This window comes from Gopherus flavomarginatus (genome assembly GCF_025201925.1).
Source record: "Gopherus flavomarginatus isolate rGopFla2 chromosome 13 unlocalized genomic scaffold, rGopFla2.mat.asm SUPER_13_unloc_1, whole genome shotgun sequence".
In the NCBI taxonomy this organism is placed as follows: domain Eukaryota; kingdom Metazoa; phylum Chordata; order Testudines; family Testudinidae; genus Gopherus; species Gopherus flavomarginatus.
The window spans coordinates 731,767-751,691 of NW_026114609.1; the positions used below are offsets into that span (position 1 = coordinate 731,767).

General features: G+C 48.6%; 1 long non-coding RNA gene and 1 other non-coding gene across 2 annotated transcripts; one reads left to right on the top strand and one right to left on the bottom strand.

Moving 5' to 3' along the window:
* Positions 1–7,344: 7,344 nt before the first annotated feature.
* Positions 7,345–7,426, top strand: TRNAS-AGA (transfer RNA serine (anticodon AGA)). The gene has a single exon. It is a non-coding gene; the product is annotated as a tRNA-Ser (tRNA).
* Positions 7,427–13,408: 5,982 nt separating this feature from the next.
* LOC127040996 (uncharacterized) lies at positions 13,409–14,116 on the bottom strand. Its single transcript, XR_007771573.1, has 2 exons — positions 13,949–14,116; positions 13,409–13,739 (listed from the first exon to the last, which is right to left on the bottom strand). It is a non-coding gene; the product is annotated as an uncharacterized LOC127040996 (long non-coding RNA).
* Between the last annotated feature and the right edge of the window lie 5,809 nt (positions 14,117–19,925).

Genomic DNA, 19,925 nt, shown 5'->3' on the forward strand with positions numbered 1-19,925 from the left:
TTGCTGGGGAGAGGGGTACAGACACAGGTAAAGGGGTCGCGGCGGGGCCAGGGGCTCAGGCTGAGGGTAGGGTAGGCTAAGAGCTGGGACAGGGTGGGACTGAGTGGTGCTCCCTCCCTGCCCTCCATGGGGGCTGGCTCAACCCTGAGGTGCCTCCATGAACATTCCCCTGTGCCCCCCTAGGAGGCATGCCCCACATTTTGGGAATCACTGCCCTAAACTGACCCCTAGTCACTAAGCAGGGGCTAGTGATGCCAAAGCCCAGGGACAGGGAGCTTAGCCAGAGTGGCGCCTGCAGGTCACATGTTGGGAGGCTGACACAGGCTCAGTGCTCTGGAACAGCTCTGAGCCAAACCCAGGCAGAGTTCTCATCAGTGTGACACTGCCCAGGGGACACTGTCACTGGGGGAAACCTCCTTGCCTTCAGCACGACCTGGGACTGACCTTGGACCTTTCAGCACCCGTTCCATGCCAGGAGCTTCCTGTAGTGAGTCACCTTAGCAGGACACCTGGGAAAACCTTACACCCCTCCAAAGGAGTCATGCACCCCCAACTTCCACAATCCCCAGTGACTCTCAGCCAGCGTTGTAAAACAGAAGGTTTATTAGTGGTCTGGAATACAGCCTAGGAAAGTTCTTTGTTAGCATAGGAAGTAGGAAGATTCAGCAAAGTCCATCTTCATGAGACCCAAAACTCAGAGCCTGGGCTCTCCCCTTGAGTCTCATACTCCTTGCTTCCAACAGCCCAACTCAGCCAGGCCCTTTTGTCCCTCTTCTGTCCTTTCTACTGTTTCCCTGGCAACCTACTCACCTAGCCTCCACTTCTTTCTTTGTTCTCTGAAGGACGTAAATCACACCGTGTAGAGGTCAAGCAGAGGAGTTTATTGCACACAGCGCTGGCGGAGTGTCACCTTGCTTATTAGGTTCAGAGGCACTGTCAGTGTCTGTTTCCCACTTTGAACTTTAGCGTCCAGAAAGTGGGGACCTGCCTGTTACCTTCTAAGCTTAATTCCTAGCTTAGATCTTATCATACTGCCACCAACCCAAAATACAGTGTTTAGGTACACTCTTTGTCCCCCAAAACCTTCCCTGGGGGACCCAAGACCCAAACCCCCTGGTCTCAAAACAAAGGGAAATAAACCATTCCCCCCCTATCCTTTCTTCCTCCCAGATTTTCCCCTCCCTGGGTTACACTGGGAGATCACTGTGATTCAACCTCCTCGAATCTTAAAACAGAGAGGAAATTCACCTTCCCCCAACTTCTCTCCCCCTCTCAGACTCTCCCTGAGAGAGAGACAGTGATCCTAACACAGAGAGAAATTAACCTTTCCCTCCCCTTTTCTCCTTTCCCCCCACCAATCCCTGGTGAGTCTAGACCCCGTTCCCTGGGGTCTCACAAAAGAATAAAAAAAATCAATCAGGTTCTTAAAAGAAAAACTTTTAATTAATGAAAGAAAAAAGTAAAAATTATCTCTGTAAAATCAAGATGGAAAAATGTTTACAGAGTCTTCAGCTATATAGACTAGAGGGACTGCCTCCCCCTAGCATAAAATACAAGTTACAGCAAAAAGAGGTAAAATCCTTGTAGCAAAATACACATTTGCAAATAAAGAAAACAAACAAATTGAATCCGCTTTCTATCTATTGCTTACTATCTGGAACCTGAGAGTCTGTTTCAGTAAGATTGGAGAAATCTGGTTACATGACTGGCTTCTCTTAATCCCAAGAGAGAACAGAGAACAAAGAAAAACAGCACAAAAAAAAAGACTTCCCTCCACCCAGATTTAAAGTATCTTGTCTCCCGATTGGTTCTTTGGTCAAGTGTCAGCCAGGTTCACTGAGCTTGTTAGCCCTTTACATGTAAAAGAGACATTAACCCTTAACTATCTGTTTATGACAGGCATTGTCAATTAATTGATTACAACAGAATATATAGATTGTCCATGGGCGGGGGAAAATGACGGGGTAGGCAGTTCCACACCCCAGCTTAGGTTTTGCAGCAAGACAAGATAAGCATATTAGCCAATGTTTAACAGGTTACATAATGTCTCCACCCATGGTCTCAAGTAAGCAAGTTAACATTTAATGAATACTTTGATAAAATGTTATTAGTATAAAATATCTATGTTGAATTCTGATTTGGGGTCCATAGGAATGGAGCAACTCCTTTGATTGTCCAACAGGTACATTCCTAGGGGTTAAAGCAAAGAAACAGTAAAAGTATATGGCAATAAAGATTCTTTTTTGTGTGTCTTAAGGCAGGCGTTGGTTCCTCGGAAGGGAGCTGGAAGGATGCCATATCTTATACTGACATGTGCCAACTTCTCATAAACTCCAGGTTGGATTTGTGGGAAGAACGTCTCCCTACAGAGGAGACTAACACAATAGGAACAGGGATTCTTTGTTCAATCTGCAACTCTGAATAAGACACAATTCTTTAGTTCTCAGCTCCAACACCTGGCAATTTGCTGACCAGGCCTATCTTAGCAAGCAAGGCTTTCTGTTTACCCCAGCTTTCCCTTAGCTGATCACGATTTGCTAGGCCTCTGATCCCTTGACCATGCTCTGGACTTTGGGTCTGGAAAAGAGCTTCACAATCCATAGACCAGGTTGTTATATAAACTGCACATGGATTTTAACCCTTCACATCCAGTAATGGCAAAGATCTTGGTTCAAGCTTGTAGCAGTGACGGAATAAACTGCATGTTCAGATCAAGTCTCTGGAGTCCATCCACAGCTGGGATGGGTCATTCAGTCCTTTGTATAGAGCTTCAGTTTGTAGCAAAGTCTCTCCAGAGGTATGAAGCAGGATTGAAAACAAGGTGGAGGCGAGGCATCAGCATTTTATAGTCTCTTGCCGTGTGGTCTTCGCTTTCTTTGTCCCAAGGACACTCTATCCAGCACGTGGCATAGAAAAACCTTAGAGTTCTGTCCATAGGCAGGTCCCTGCATACCTTGCTGAGTCACAAGGCATATCTGCCTCCTCTCAATGGGTCGATTGTATAGCTGATGGTCCTTAATGGGCCATCAAGCAGGCTAGGCAGAACTGACACCAACTTGTCTGGGGTGTTCCCTGTAAGCAGAGCACAAGTTTGAAATATGAGCAGCAAAGAACCAATATTTATAACGTCTACTACAAAAAATGATACACATCTAGAGATAGCATCATTGTAATCAGCCAATCAGAATCTCTCCACAGACCCCTTAAACGACAACCTTTCTACAATATTGGCTGCAAATATATGACAGTGGTCGTAATGGTGATCTATAGTTACAGATTATGTCAATAACGTCACAGGAGGTGACACGACATCAGTGAGACTGATACTGGAATACTGCCTCCAGTTTTGGTGTCCTCATTTGAAAAAGATGTTATGAAATTGGAGCTGGGGCAGCAAAGAGCCATCAAATGTTCTGAGGGCTGGAGAAAAATGCCTTCTAGTGAGTTGCTGAAAGAGCTCGACCTGTTTAGCTTATCAGAAGAAGACTGAAAGGTGACTTCAGTGATGTGTTGAAGGACCTTAATGGAGAGAAAATATTGGGCATTAAAGGGCACTTGAATCTAGCAGAGAAAGGCATAACAAGACACAGTGGCTGGAAGGTGAAAAGAGACAAATTCATATTACAAATAAGGCACAAAAATTCAACAGCGAGGATGTTTCACCACAGGAAAGAGCTACCAAGGAAAGTGGTGGATTCACCATCTCTTGATGTCATTTCATGAAGACTAGATGCCTTTGTGGAATGTGTTTGCCCCAAAAGTAGCTATTGTGTCATACAGGAGGCCTGTGATATGCAGGGGGTCAGATTAGATGCTCTAATGGTCTCTTCTGGCCATAAAGTCGACTAATTTCTGAAAAACGGAGTGCAGCACTGGGATCAGAGTCTGATGTTTTACTGTCTAGCCGGCTTGCTTCCTAGAACGAACGCTCTTTGAGTGGGGTGACCACAGGAGTAGCCCAAACCTCCAAAGTTCCTGGCCAGGGGCAGGACATTAGCACAGTAAGGGAGGGATGTGGCAGTGACATCACAAAGGCCTTTTGCAGGACCTCAGACTATTGGTCAAAGGTGATGGGGAGGTGGTGACCTCACAGAGAGATGCTGACATCAGCCAGGCAGGACAGGGACAAGGGGCCAAGGAAACCTCAGAGACCCCTGTGGCTTTGCTTCAGCAAGTCTCTTTCTCAAGGTCTCTCTTTGAGGACTGAGAAAGTATTCAGGTTCACTTATGTGAGCGCCAGGAGGAACCTCTTTCGAGTTTTCTCCTTCCCTTTTCCTGATTTTACTAGAAAACAGCCGTCCCTGTTTAGAAGGTAAGAGCCTCCTCGAGGGAAGGGGTGTCCTGGGCATGTCACAGTTCGGATGCCAGTGGCCCCCCACACTGTAAGGAAGCTCCCGCCACCCTGCTCTGTGTTCATGGTGCGGGAGAGAGCAGCATCCACGGCAGTGATTTGCTCCTGGCTGCCAGAGCAGAGCAGCTGGCTCAGCTGTCATAACTTTCTGGAGCTATGAAAGGGGAGGGGCCCATGGCTCTGTAGCAGGAATGCAGGGCAGGCGAGTTCATGGCGGGCATTGTGGGATACTGGAGGAGGCCAGTTATGGTGATATAATGAACAGCAGCGTCTACTCTGTCACTTCAAGTTTGCTTCAAAAAGCTCTAGACCTCTCATCAAACTTGTTTTATTTTGTCAGCAAAACAGGGCAGTTTTGTCGCTAGATGTGGCATTGCAGTGTGTACACCTGCCACAAACTGCCAACCGAAGTAGCGTTGTGTGTTTTTCACACACCTGAGCAACATAATTCTGCTGAAACAACTTTGTAGTGCAGACCTGGCCAAAGATTCACTCACACACAACTTGTAAGGAAAACGTCACCTGCTCCTCTGCTTTGCAGAATCCAAATACAAGCAAAGCTTGTCAGGCCCTGGTGGCGATGGCAGGGAGTCAGGTGTGGGCAGACACTGTATTTTAGCTACCCACAGGCACCATAGGTTAGCTGGCTAAAACATCTGTTTCGTAAACAGGAGATCCTGGGTTCCACTCTGCGTGGTGTCTTGCTGACTGGTTGTTGGGGCACCTGTTTTTGGCTACTGTCAGAAGACAAGATTCAGAGCTAGATGGGCCTTTGGTCTAGCCCAGTGTGGTTTTTCTTATGGTTTAAATAACACTCACAGGTACTGATAATAGAGTTACTGAAAGTTTGGGAGTTAGGAGTGGGTAGGTCAGTGGTCCAGTCCCCACACAGATGACACTCTCCCTCTGGGACAGGGGCAGGTCTGAGCTCTCACCCAAATGCTCATTGTGGCTGTCAGAATCTGTGAGCAGCTTGTTTAGTTTATGCCAAAGGTTGAGTCCTGCTTTGTGCACTGTGTGTGAGAATGAAAATCCTAAACTGCCTCTTGAAATAACGAATGCAGCAGGGCGTGTTATTGTCCCTGCCCCAAGGCAGACAGACCAATGGAGAAATGCCGTCAAGTCCAAGGTAATACTCCACTGCCATTTTACATTTTTTGCTTGCTAAACTCCTTATCTGCCTGGCCCAGGCTGTCCTCTGCCTCAGCTGCTGCTCCCAGCCTGCTCTAGAGTCAAACATGGAGGGCTCCCAGAGGAACAGAGACTGGGACGGGGCAGCAGCCTGGGTTGGGCTGGGAAGATGCTGGGAGTTCTGGTTCCCTGAGAACTGGCCCGGCTCCCTTCTCAACAGCGAACAAATCAATTCCACATCCCCTCCCCAGAAAAATCAGCCTAGAGCCAAGGGCAGCAGGGGACGATTCCCTCTAGTTCCCACCGAGGCAGGAGAGAACCCAGGGTGTTTCTAGGAGAGCTTATGGAACTGACGTGGGGAAACCAGCCTTTAATAACAAGCAGTTCCAGTTTAAGCTAAGTGTTTTTAACAACTTCTACAACATTAAAAAACCCTTCCATCGTAGTGTCACCACCCATAAAATTGCTTCAGTCTTATAGGTTCCTAAGTGCACAACTAAACATCTCTTCAAATCCAAGGGAGTGGAGATCAGTCAATGTTCAGAGTCATCCCACATAAAAGAACCACGTTGTCATACACACTGGCCCCACCATGTGATCGTTGCCTTTCCCTCCTCTCTGTTAAAAGTTTTAGTATTTTGCACAGAAACTTTCTTCCCTCAGGAGACACCTGGGAACCAGGGCTGCCAGCCAGAGAAACACCTTTAAGAGGAGGCGTCATCTGTCAAAAAATGATCTCCCTCCTTCAGTTCAGTGACACCCTGAAATGTTTCTTATCCCTGCAGAGCCGGAGGACTGAAAGCAGCTACTTCAAGCCTCTGTGTAGCTAGCAGGAGTGAACACAAACACTCCCTTGTATCTGAAGAGATGTTTAGTTTTACCCTTGGCAAACTACAAGGCTAAAGGGAAAGGTGATGGTGGTGTCAGATATAAAGAGTGAAACATGAAACAATCATCATAGTTATGCCCATAGCAACTGTAAATACTTCTAAATTCTTCTTATTATCATCAGTGTATTATTTTCTCTATCATCTAGACATTGACTAGATCTTGACTAAGAAATTTGGATCTTGACAAAATAATCAACTACCCCTCGTTAAGGTAATGGACTTGACACCCACTCAGGTGTCTCCACGCAGGTTCAAGTACTAACAACAGTGGCACCTTACAGCCATAGCTTTTAATCAGGGCAATACATTGATACAAATTCCTGTTAAATCATTTCTCAGACAGAGTCCATTGCCCACATTCCTTAAGACACTGGGCCACCATGTGGACGTTTAATTTCCCTCCTCAATTTCATATAGAGGCACAATTTCCTTTGCACAGATCCAATAACAGTAAAACCTCCCTGTGTCTCTTGTCTGAGCCAGGGCATTCGATTCCAGTGGACCCTTCTCTCCTGCAATGGCAATGGTCAGACAGAGGGGACATGGTCACCTGCATCCCTGCCAGGGAGATATTGGCTCGGCTCTTTCTTTCTGCTGCTGTTGTTAGTCCATGAAACATCAGGGATGGAATGCAAGGCTGAGCTCATACACAAATCCCGTGAAACATTTCAGTGCCCCAGAGAAATCCTCCCCCCGGCTATTGGAATGATATGGTGGAGATTCGAATAGGAAAAAGACTGTCTGAATTGTCAGTGTGGGGAATGAACAAGAATCTATAGCAATGTCATTAGCCACAAACACACTAATCATGCTCCATCTGGAAGGGAAATGGGCAGGAACTCTTGCTGTTCACCATGGACACACTTACACTAATGCACAGCCGTGAGTGTGCTGGGGGAATTGGTCTGAGCCATTTGAAGTGACAATTCTGTGAGAACAGAATCATCGTGTAAGGCAGCACCTGTCTATCAAGTAGTTGTGGCCGAGTCGTTAAGGTGATGGACTAGAAATCCATTGGCGTCTCCCCACGCAGGTTTGAATCCTGTCAACTACGGAAGTATTAGTTTATTGTCATTGCTGCTGTCTTAGTGCCTGAGCATCCATGGAGCCAGATCTCGTCACCCTCTGAGGCTGGCTATTCTTAAAATACTGCTGTAGCCCTGTGGAGTATACAGTTGCTACAGGGGCCAGAAGGGTTTTCCATCCCTGTAATAGCTGCATTGGCAAAACAATCTTTCCTTTCATTTAGCACTATCTAACCATGGCTTAGGTCAGCTTAATTATACTGGTTCTGGGGGGTTTCACACCCTTAAAGACGTACTTGTTAGAGGGTTTATCCCATCACCTTCCCATTCCCTGGTCCTTCTCACGTGACCAGAGAGCAGCAATGCATGAAGCTCAAAGGTGCAAACAATTCAATGTTTATTGGGGTAAACTTCCAGCAAGCAATGATTCCAGTTTCCTTCCTCAGTATCCCCCTTCCCAGCTCTGACACCACAGAGGCTTGCCTGTGTCCCTGTTCCCATTCCCTGTCCCTATTCCCCCCCTTAGCAAAACATAATTCCAATTCCCCTACCCCAATTCCCATTCGCATTCCCCCCTTACTTCCTGATTGACTGCAGACTATATAGTAAAACTTGAGTTCTGCTTAGCTCTATCTTAACCAATCATTTTACTGACTAATCCTAACATATTGTAACATGATTCTCTAACCAATTATACCCCACCACCTTAATTGGTTTACATAAAACAAATTAATTATACAGCAGACAGAAACAGTTACAGAACCAGACAGAGATTATACAGACAAGCAATAGGAAAGCAGGGGCTACAATGACAGAACAACAAAGAAATGAGGATTTCACACCCCAGCTGTTGGTAAGCGAGTTGTTCCCAGACAGGATGCTATCATAGTAGAGGTTGTGGGTGCTGGTTGCTTAACTGGCTGGTGCACAGGGCAGGATTTTGAGGTTCACCATTACTCTCTTAGAATGCCAGCACCCATCTTTTGTTCACTTAAAACGTGAGCAGGGAGATTCCAACACCACAGAACTCATGGAGCTCTAGGAAACGTGTAACTTTAGGTCCGGGTGAGTGTGTCTAAAAATCAGCTGTGCTGTACAAGGTCTCTAGGAGTTGAAAGAGATGTGCCATCTTGACCTCCCTAAAGAGTTCATCAACTATTAATGAAAACTAGGGTTGATAAGTCACATTCTTTGTAGCATCAGGATGGTAGACTGGTCTAAAGTGCTAGCTAAAAGTATCTTTTTTTCCAATCCATTGGGTGTTCTGGTCTCTGCATGGAGATGTGGTTTCAAATCCCACTCCTGACATGACCATTTAATTCTATCTGCAGAAAATGGCCTCACTTTAATCTCCTTTGCAACAACAGAACACCATTTGCTTAGCTTTTCTCTTCCAGTAGTTGTGAGAGAAGTTCCAAACCAGGGGGAAACAGGGCCTGTTCTCTCGACCCATCAGTTTTTGTCTTCCTTCATTCCAAGCCATTTCCTCAGATACATCCATATTTCCCACACTTTTATGAAACTTTAGAGTCATCAAATAATTGCCACACAACTGTACTTATGAAGTAAAGTGAAACACAATATTTTTTGGATATTCTTGCAGAAGAGTTTTGTTTTCTGACCTGGAATTGAACAGGGGCTACCCGAGGGGGACAATGCTACTCCCTTTTATTTGCTCATCCAAAAAACAGAAGTGTGTGGTGCCCTTTGTTTCCTTGTTCTTCAAACACCTGTCAGGGACGGCCTAGGGAGACTTGGTCCTGACTCTCAGGGTCCCTCCCTGCCCTACCTTTCTATGTGATTCTGTTGTGTGGGTTTGCGCTGTGTCGTTGTTCCACGCTGAGCTGTTTTGCACAGTGTACCTTTGCACTCCGATGCATTTTTTCATGTTGTATGGTTTTTGCACTGGCTTGTGTTGCACTGGTTTGAGCTGAGCTCTTTTGCAGTGCGTCATTTTGCCCCATGGGGCGTTCATTTGCATGGTGCTGAATTGGCGGGCTTTGCACTCCTACGTGTTGTCACTTTGTGCTGTGGAATGTCAGTTCACACTGAATTGTTAGATGTTAGATTGGGGTGTTTCCACTTTTGTTGTTGTTTGTATTGTATTGCGATGGCATCGAATTATAGAGCTGTACGACTGCAAGGGCCCTGGAGAGGTCATGAAATCCAGCCCTCTCTGCTGAAGCAGAGCCAAGCAGAGATGATGCATTGGGGGCATGTGGGACCAAGTGCCCAGAGCAGCCGGCCCAGGCAGGGAGCAGAAGGAAGGAACCAGAGCCAGAGCAGGTTGTCTATGGGACCAAGTATATGCAGAGTATCCTTAAAAGAGGTTTGTTCAACCTGTTCTTAAAAGCCTCCTAGGACAGAGACTCCACAGACACCCTTGGGAGCCTATTCCAGAGCTTAACTACCCTCAGAGTTAGAAAGCTGTTCCCAATATCTAACGTGAATCTCTCTGGCTGCAGATTAAGCCCATTACTTCTTGTCCTACCATCAGTGGACATGGAGACCAAATGATAATTGTCCTATTTATAAAGACCAAACTTTTCCTTCTGCCATCATCCGTTAACTGGTTATTATCCCCTCTTCTTGCCTGGGGTACAATGGAAGAGGAGAAAATACTCTCTTAACATAGGATGCAAATGTCAGTTTGTTCTCTCTTCATGTTTTAGTGAAGCTCAGAGAGAAAAAGAAACATGACCTGCCAAAGAGCATAGAGAGTTTGTTTCCTTTTGATCTGTGATTATTAGCAGAAGAGTGACACCTAAGGGCTGTCGCTATCACCCACCATGGGGCTTGAATTTATGATGGTGGGATTAAGAGCATCATGCTCTACCAACAGAGCTAGCTAGATTTAAAGTCAGTCAACTGCCCAGTCGCCGTGTAGAAGGTGCCCTATAAGAACATAAGAACGGCCATACTGGGTCAGACCAAAGGTCCATCTAGCCCAGTATCTGTTTACCAACAGTGGTCAATGTCGGGTGCCCCAGAGGGAGTGAAGCTAATAGGCAGTGATCAAGTGATCTCTCTCCTGCCATCCATCTCCATCCTCTGATCAACAGAAGCTAGGGACACCATTTTTTACCCTTCCTGGCTAATAGCCATTTATGGACCTAGCTACCATGAATTTATCCAGTTCCCTTTTAAACATTGTTATAGTCCCAGCCTTCACAACCTCCTCAGGTAAGGAGTTCCACAAGTTGACTGTGCACTGTGTGAAGAAGAACTTCCTTTTATTTGTTTTAAACCTGCTACCTATTAATTTCATTTGGTGGCCCCTAGGTCTTATATTATGGGATCAAGTAAATAACTTTTCCTTATTCACTTTCTCCACACCACTCATGATTTTATATACCTCTATCATATCCCCTCTTAGTCTTCTCTTTTCCAAGCTGAAAAGTTCTAGTCTCTTTAATCTCTCCTCATATGGGACCCATTCCAAACCCGTAATCATTTTAGTTGCCCTTCTCTGAACCTTTTCTAATGCCAGTATATCTTTTTTGAAAAGAGGAGACCACATCTGTACACAGTATTCAAGATGTGGGTGTACCATGGATTTATATAAAAGCAGTAAGATATTCTCTATCTTATTCTCCTTTTTTTAATGATTCCTAACATCCTGTTTGCTCTTTTGACTGCTGCTGCACTCTGCATGGTAGTCTTCAGAGAACTATCCATGATGACTCCAAGATCTCTTTCCTGATTATTTATAGTTAAATTAGCCTCCATCATATTGTATGTATAGTTGAGGGTATTTTTTCCAGTGTGCATTACTTGACATTTATCCACATTAAATTTCATTTGCCATTTTGTTGCCCAATCACAGTTTTGTGATACGTCTCTGAAGTTCTTCACTGTCTGCTTTGGTCTTAATATCTTGAGCAGATTAGTATCATCTGCAAACTTTGCCACCTCCGTTTACCTCTTTCTCCAGATCATTTATGAATAAATTGAATAAGAGTGGTCCTAGGACTGACCATTGGGGAACACCACTAGTTACCCTTCTCCATTCTGAACACACCAATGGGCGAACCTGGAGAGAAAAGTGGCAGCCCTTCGATAGGTCAGCTGGTAGAGCAAATGACTAGAGCCGGCACTCAGGAAGTCATCCTGACGTCGCCCTTCTGACTCCAGCTTGAAGGAGAGCTTCTTTTTCTTCCCCTTGCTGACAAAGAGCAAGAGAAGAAAGAAAGGTCAGGTGCTTCCAATACTGGGCTCTGGGCCCCCTCAAAGCTGCAAGGGAGTTTAGCAAGCAAAAAAGGTAAAACTGCAATGAAGTATTACCCTGGACTCAATGGCATTTCTCCATTGGTCTGTCTGCTTTGGGGCAGGGACAATAACATGTCCTGCTACATTCATTATTTCAAAGGGCGGTTTAGGATTTTCATTCTCATATACTGTGCACAAAGCAGGACTTAACACTCAGTGTAACCTAAATGAGCCGCCCACAGATTCTGGCAGCCACAAAGAGCATTTGGTGTGAGAGTCCAGACCTGCCCCTGCCCCTGCCCCTGCCCCAGGGGGTCATGCACAATCTACCAGCTGCTAACTCCTAAACTTTCAGTAACTCTATTATCAGTGCCTGGAGTGTAATTTAAACCATAAGAAAAACCACACTGGGCTAGACCAAAGGACCATCTAGCTCTGAATCTTCTCTTCTGACAGGAGCCAAGAGCAGGTGCCCCAAAAGCCACTCAACAAGGCACCACTGAGAGTTATTATCCCTGCCCCAAAAGCAGAAAGACCAATGGAGAACTGACATGACTCCAGGGTAATACTTCACTGCGATTTTACCATTTCCACTTGCTAAACTCCCTCCCAACCTTCTGGGCTCCTAGAGCAGGGTACTGAGCCTGAGCTGTGACACGTACACTGCAACTTTACAGAAGAAGCCACATTACCCTGATAACTCCAACACAGGCCTGCCCTGGATGTTTCATTGCACTGGAGACGTACCCTAACATTATGTCTACACTGCCGTTAACACACCCAGGGCAGCTGTCTCAAAGCCTGGGTCAGCTGACTCAGTAAGTCCTTTCTTATGGGGCTGGGACTGCAAGACTATAAAATGACAGTGCAGACATATGGACTTGAGCCCAACCTCTGAGACCCCACGAGGGGTGATGGTTTCTGAACCCAGGTTTCAGTGTGAACACAAATATCTGCACCACAGTTTTCAGCCTCTCAGCCTTAGCTTAATGAGCCCAAGTCAGATGACCCAGGCCAGTCATCCTGCCATCTTTATCCCGGGAGAGATAGACTCTAAGGGCACGTTCCCATTGCAATGTAAGCCCAGGGGTGGCAAGCTGTGCTCAAAGCAGCACCCTGCAAGCCCCATATTCACCACTCTCATATAGTGATGATACATTTTGAACAAAGTCTGCCTGGTGAGGGATCATTTCAAAAATCTTGAACTGTTCATCTGTTGAACATTAATGTCTTCTTGCATTCTGTGTGTTCACATTGGTTTGGGAAGTTATGAAGTTTGCTCTGTGTGCATTACAGAAATATGTTATGAGGTTGGGAAATGCCCCCCACCAGCCTTTCAGGTGCAAAAATGGAGGAGCCAGACTCCCTGCTGGCCCATTGAAGGTATCCACACTCCCAAGGACTATTCCAGGAACCATGTACAATGCAGACTTCTCTGAGATAGCACAGAGACAATGGACAGTGCTTGACTCATGTCGTAGCAAAGGTACTTTCTAGCAAGTTGGAAAAAACTATGAAAGGGAAGTAGAGACATTATGAATTGGCCTCTCTCCCCCACAACTCAACAGCTGGAAACACATCTGGAGGACAAAGACTGAAATGAGATAAATCAGAAGAGAATAACAATAATACATTCAAATCAAGTCCTCAAACAGATTAGTATTGGTTTTTCAGCAGAAAATTTTCAGTTAGGGGAATTTTCATGACAGGTGTCCATGAAAGGAGAGAGAGAGAGTTTGAGTGAAAGTTGGCCAACACAGAGAGAGAAACCTAGGAGGACGAAAGAAATTCACAACAGGGAGTCACCCTCATGGATCCAACTTTCTGCTAGGGAGCACACACCACTCCTGGCCAGAGAGATGATCAGATCTCGCAAATGGCAACATCATCTCCCCTGAAGCCACAGCTAGTCCGGAAACCCACACCCAGGTAACGGGAAGTCCCTGCCTGGAGCCAGTACGGCTGTGACCAGAACCCTTCCCAAACCAGATACACATCTCACCGACAGGGACGGTTACTCTTGTCTCAGTTGGGGAGCTCTTGCCTGGCATCAACAGGATTCACGCTGTCACTGCTCTTGATCACTTTCCATCTCACCTCAGGGCTGGACTCCGTCCCCATGACTTCTTTTCCCTTGGTATGAAACACAACACAAGAGGAAAAGAAAAAGAAATGGTGGTGAGGTTCCTCTTCTCGCTACTCCCGCACCCCAGGGCTTCGGCTTCAACCCTCCTCCCATTCTGCCATCACAGCTACAATTAGAAATCTGAGCCCAGGGCTCACACCTGCTTGTCTCCCCAATCCTAGGCCCTGTTCAGCATGTCTCCCTCCACAGAAGTTACCTGGTCTCATCTTAGACTCCATCTTCATATTGCTTTTCTCCTTCCCAGAGCTCCTGCTCTGCTCCTCAGACCTGTCTGTCCTCAGCTCTGCAGGCAGAGGGGAAGGGGTATGATGGGAACACACACGCCCCATTCCAGACACCACACAGCATCCACAGGGCTACCAAAACACCTGATCTTCGGCCAAAACCACACCCCACCCCGAGGGAGCAAAAAGCCTTTGTGAGTACAGCACACACAAGACAGGAAAAGATTAACACCCACAGCCAGCCCAGCCAAAGGGGGATCTTCCTCACCTTCCTGGCCACAGATCTATGGGGCTCATGGATGGAGAAGTCTGCTGGGCTGTGGGGGTCCCTGAAGAACTAGCTCAGCATGTGAATGACTGGGATGTATGAGGAGGCCTGACTGTGGGTTGGGGTGTCCAGAAGGACCTGAGGGAAGGGAATAGGGGGATTAGGGAGAGAGGAGAGTGGCGTTACCAACGTGCATTGTGGGAATGTGGGATTTAGAGAGCCCAGAGTGGATGGGTGTCGGCGGGTTGGACGACCCCACAGTGGTTGAAAAGGGGAACCTGGCAGGTTTGGGTGTAGCAGAGATTAAAGATGAGGAACCTCACACCCTGGGGATGGACTGGGGGAGTGGGAGGATGGGAAAGTGGGGCCCAGCAATGAGAAATGGGTTGGAGGCAATTAGGGGTGGGGCGCTGAGGACGGGGTTGGGGGAGAGGAGGAGGAAGGGACAGCGGGGTGCTGAGAACGGGAACGAGGATGTCGGGGTGGGGCGAGAGGAGGAGGTCAGTGTCAGGGTGCTGAGGACAGGGGGGAGGAGGAGGTCGGGGCGAAGGGAAAGGCCAGGTAGAGTGAACACGATGGGGGAGGGGATGCTGGGGGCTGAGGGATCCCCACAGATGGGGGTGGGGCTGGCGAGAGGGTCACAACAGATGATGGGACACTGGGGGGCAGGTTGGGGGGGCTTGAAGGGGCTGCTGGGGCCCTACAGAGGGAGAGGAGGGGGCGGTGCTGGCAGGAGAGTCACAGCAAATGGGGGGTGGACACCGGGGGCAGGTTGGGGGAGGTTGAAGGCCCCGCGGCCCCAGGCTGCCGCTTGTGGGGCTGCTCCCAGACAGCTCAGCCCCCCCCCGTTGCCCCCCCAGGCCCAGCGGGGGGGACTGAAGCCCTTTCACTCGCGCTGCCTCTGCCCTGTGCCCCCCCGCCCGGCTCCCACGGGCCCGGGGCTGCTCCCGGGGCAGGGGCTGGGCCTGGCGCCTGGAACTGGGTGTCTGAGCCCCCGGCCCCCCCGTGCGGAGCCGCCTCTCCCCGTCCCGCCTCAGCGCCCCTCGGCCCGGCCCCGCCCGCCGGCTGCCCCCGAGCCCGCGTCCCCCCCGCAGCGCCGGGGCGGGTCCCACTGGTGCCCCCCCCGGCTCCCCGTGGGGAGGGGGCGGGGGCAGCGAAGCCTCGGGGCGAGGGAACCAGGCCCGCCCCCCACGCGCCGAGTCTCTGTCCCGCGCTCTCTCCGCCAATCAGGGAGCGGGGAGGGGCCCGGCGAACTGACAAGCTACGGCCCCTCCTCCAATAGAGGGCGCGTGTGAGAGGGAGAACTACGAATCCCAGTGTGCACCGGGAGGGGGCGCGTTGCCTGAGCAACCGTTCGTCACTTCCGCTCTGAGATGAGCCAGGAACTACAACTCCCAGCCTGCCCCGGGGCACTTCCGTCCTCTCGAGCCCAGGAGAGGGCGGGTCCCTGGGTCAATCGGACACCTCCCGCCCCGCCCCCCAGAGAGCTCCGGCCCCGCCCTCCCCAGGCTCCTGATTCTGACGCGAACTCTCGTGTCCCGGGGTCTCGGCCTGGCCCCGCCCCCTGCAGCGCGGCGCCCCCCAGTGCGGTGGGGGCTGCCGGGCGCCTGCTCCTCCCCTGGCCTCGTCTGTGCCGCCCCGATGTGCCCCGCGGGGCTGCCCCGCTGGGGGGGGGGGGGGGGGCGTTGGGTGGAGCCCTATGGAAACACGGGGGTGGGCAGGGCTGGGAGCCAGGACTCCTGGGTTCTCCCCCAGCTCGGGGAAGGGGGGCTAGGGGTTAGAGTGGGGGAGGGGCAGGGATGGGAGCCAGGACTCCTGGGTTCTCCCCCAGCTCGGGGAGGGGAGTGGAGATTAGGGGGTAGACTGGGGGAGGGGCTGGGGGGGTCTCCTGCCCAAGAGGCAAGTCCAGGAGCTGGTGTCAGGCAGCAGGTCACTTGTGGGCCCCGAGTGTCCGATCTGGAAACAGCTGCCTGTCCCCACGCCCGGGGACTGCGCGTGGCTGGCAACCGTCTCCTTGTACCTGAGAATTATCCATACACCCCAGGGGTGTGAGCCCTGCGCTCCCCTGTCAGTGCCTGGGGCACAGAGCCATGTGTACGAGTCACTCTCTGTGCGGGGATGTCAGTTCGTACAGACTTTGCTGGTGCTTTTTCTGTAGCCTGTGGTAAAATGAGGCAATTAACTAGATGCGTTGATGGAAGTTCTCTGCGTACCCTCGGGGTACACGTACCCCTGCTTGAGAACCACTGATGTAGTGGAACCCAGGCCCACCCCCCTATTCTGACTTCCAACCCGGTACCCTGGGCAGCTGGTTCAGCTTTGCTTACCTTGCATCAGCCTCAAGTCAGCTTCACTGGGTCACCAGTTCCACCATGGCCAGACATCAGAGAGAGGAAGTCTCCTCTCAGCTGTAAAAGCAGCAAGGGCTCCATGAGGGGTCGGTGCTGGTGGAGCAATTATTGACGCTTTCTCTAGTCTCCTTTTCAGATTTTGCCCCATTTTCTCTTTAATTCTCCAATGTTAATTTAACAATCTCAGATTTGGGATATTTTCACACCCGTTTGACCTGCAGCAAATTTTCTTCCTTTCTTTGTGAAATTGTCCTGAATCATCCCCCAAATGAGAAGGGACTTAATGGATGCAGTTTGCAGAGCCCTGAGACACAGCTGCCTCTAGGGTGGGCTGGGGTGGCCATTCTCTGCTGGCAAGGAAGGGGACAGAAGGAAAAAGTCCGCAGTGGAGACTGTCCAGCACAAGGTTATGCAGTCCTGGCTACTGCTACCCCCAATTGCCAGTCACCTCCCTGCCCCTGCTTCTGCCTCCTTCCCACTGCCAGGAAGTTTTCCTGCTCCACACTCCCCTCACATACCCTCTTAAAGCAGCTCCCCAAAGGGCTCCCTGCTGCCATGTGAATGGTGGGTGGGTGGGGGGGGGGGAAGGGGAATTATTGCTGTCTGTTAATTGAACTTCCACTGTCCAATTACTCTCACTTAATATAAAATATCTTCATATTCGGGTGGTTTTCTCTCATTAGCAAATGTTTCTTTTTAGACCCATTTCTTCCCCAGTTCTCAAAGATAGATATAAAATATCCTGTGTGCAGCGCTGTAGTAGGCAGGGTGGTCCCAGGGTACTGGAGGCTTCCCCCTTGGTTTGTATACAAATGTTTGGTGTTATTCTCCAGCCCATTCCTTATGAATACTAACTTGATGTTAATTTTTTGCTGGCGGCTGTGAATTGAGTGGAGCTTTTCACTGATCTGTCTACAGCAACATGCAGATCCCGTTCTTGGGTTGTGTAGTCGATAATCTGTTCTGCTGCCGTCGCTAGGTGTAATGCATGTTCAGTAGGGGTTTCTCCCCTCTTCCCTTTTTGTATTTCTTCTCCCTACTAGTGTTGGGGTGTCCTTCTTCTCAGGTTAGTGTATTAATGATCTCATCTTGGGGTCATATGTGTCAATTCGTTGCTACGTCTTCAGAGAACTATCCATGATGACTCCAAGATCTCTTTCCTGATTAGTTGTAGCTAAATTAACCCCCATCGTATTGTATGTATAGTTGGGGTTATGTTTTCCCAACGTGACATTTATCCACATTAAATTTCATTTGTCATTTTGTTGCCCAATCACTTAGTTTTGTGAGATCTTTTTGAAATTCTTTGCAGTCTGCTTTGGTCTTAACTATCTTGAGCAGTTTAGTATCGTCTGTGAACTTTGCCACCTCACTGTTTACCCCTTTCTCCAAATCATTTATGAATAAGTTGAATAGGATTGGTCCTAGGGCTGACCTAGGAAAATGACAGCAGCAAGATGGAGTCTGGAGTCACATGGGCAGGTCACATGTCCATGCATGATTCAATTTGCAGGCCTACACCATTGTTTACATGTTAGTTTGAATGTTCCCAGGAAAGCTCAGATGTGGATTGGCATTTTCCAAAATCCATTGTCAGTGAAGCGTTTCTTGATTGGGCACTTAACTGAGAATAGTCCTTTCTCAACAAGCTGACCAAATGCATCACTGAGGGTACTTAAAATCAAATACATTTGAGATACAAGTACATAGCCCATATTCATAACTTCATATACAAAAATGGTACACACATACAGCTAGTATAATTATAACCAGCAAATCACAGACACCTCACACGACAACTTTTGCACAATATTTGCTGCAAATATATAACAGTGGTGGCAGCAATGATCTGTATGGTCCCAGCTGATATTAATAATGTCACAGCCTACAGAGAAGTGAGAGGGAGGCGTCTTCTAGCCGGTGTTTCTCCTACATTTCTCCATTGCCACTTGGGCGGAGGCGGCAATGGAGCAAAACACGCCTGGCTGAAGGTTTTGCGTTCGGCCTTGAGGATTAAGCCTGAGCCTCCGGCATGGGTGTTGGGAGATAGATTTCTGAGTCGCACCCAGCACAGTCTTCAGGCCTGAGCTGAAACCACTGAGGCCAAGAGAGACGGGTTTGAGGTAGCCTTTGAGGCTCCCAGCAGGTCTTGAGGAGCAAGGGGTTATCGCCATCCCTAGGTGGGCTCAAACCACCATTCTTTCAATTAACAGCAAAACACACTGACCCATTGCGCCACAGAGACACATGTCTACTGTTACCAAGGCTGCTGCCTAGCAGCCTGCGCATCTGCCTGCCAGCGCTAGAGCTCACAAGGCAAGTGTGGGTGCTGGAGGCTGTAGGTAGAGAGCCAGCAAAGTGACACAGGAGAAGCCTGCTGGGTCCATTAACCAAAGGTCGATGAATCAAAACTGTCTTCTGCTAGGCATGTACTTGTTTCTTTTTGCTTGGGGCCTTCAAGGGAGGAGGCAACCAGCAGAGCATTGAGAGCCTAGGCCATGAGGCAAGAGGTGGCTGAGGTGTCGACCTGCCAGGGGGCCCAGCACCTCGGGCTGCCTGGGCTGAAGGATTTTTTTAATTTCTCAAGAAAACTTTGTGGTTTTCAATGGAAATCTAAACCCAAAGCTAAAATGTTGAGGATTTTTTTTTTCATTGTTGCAACCCCCCCCAGTGAAAAGGAGTGGGTTGTGTTGACTTGTTCACTGTCCATCCCTTTTCTTTTCCTAGACTCAGGTCTACAGAGTGTCAGTCCTACTGAGCCTCAGGCCATGGTCTCCAAGGTTTTGGAAATGTACCGACCTGTCCTGGACATGGTCTCTGCCAGCTCATGTGACGCTGGCTTTGCTGAGCCTGCTACTGGGGAAGACGGAAACTTTGTCTCTCAACTGGACGTTCCCTTCAGATGCCCAGTCTTCAGTGTGGCTTGAATGTCCATGGATCAGGGTTCACTGACCCAAGAGATGGCTTTAAAAGATATGAACATTTTCACAAACACACTGACTTTCTCAATTTTCTATTTCTTGGTAACATTTCATGGATCTTTTGGAGTTGAATCGGTAAAAAAATACAGGAAATCAGGGTGTTACCAAAAGGATATAATATAAAGTTTGCAGTTAAAGGTACAGAAAGGAGCTGAAAAGGCAGCTGCAGACTTTAAGACTGTTTCTTTAAGCAAGAGGGGGCAGTCAATGTGACCCCAAAAACCTTGGGACTCATAATCTGATAGGGCAGAGAGGAACTTTGTTTGCAGTGTCTTTCAGCCTATGTTTGGGACTGTGAGAGATCTGCGAAGAATGGGACTACGATCCCCACAATTTCCTTCCCCGCTGC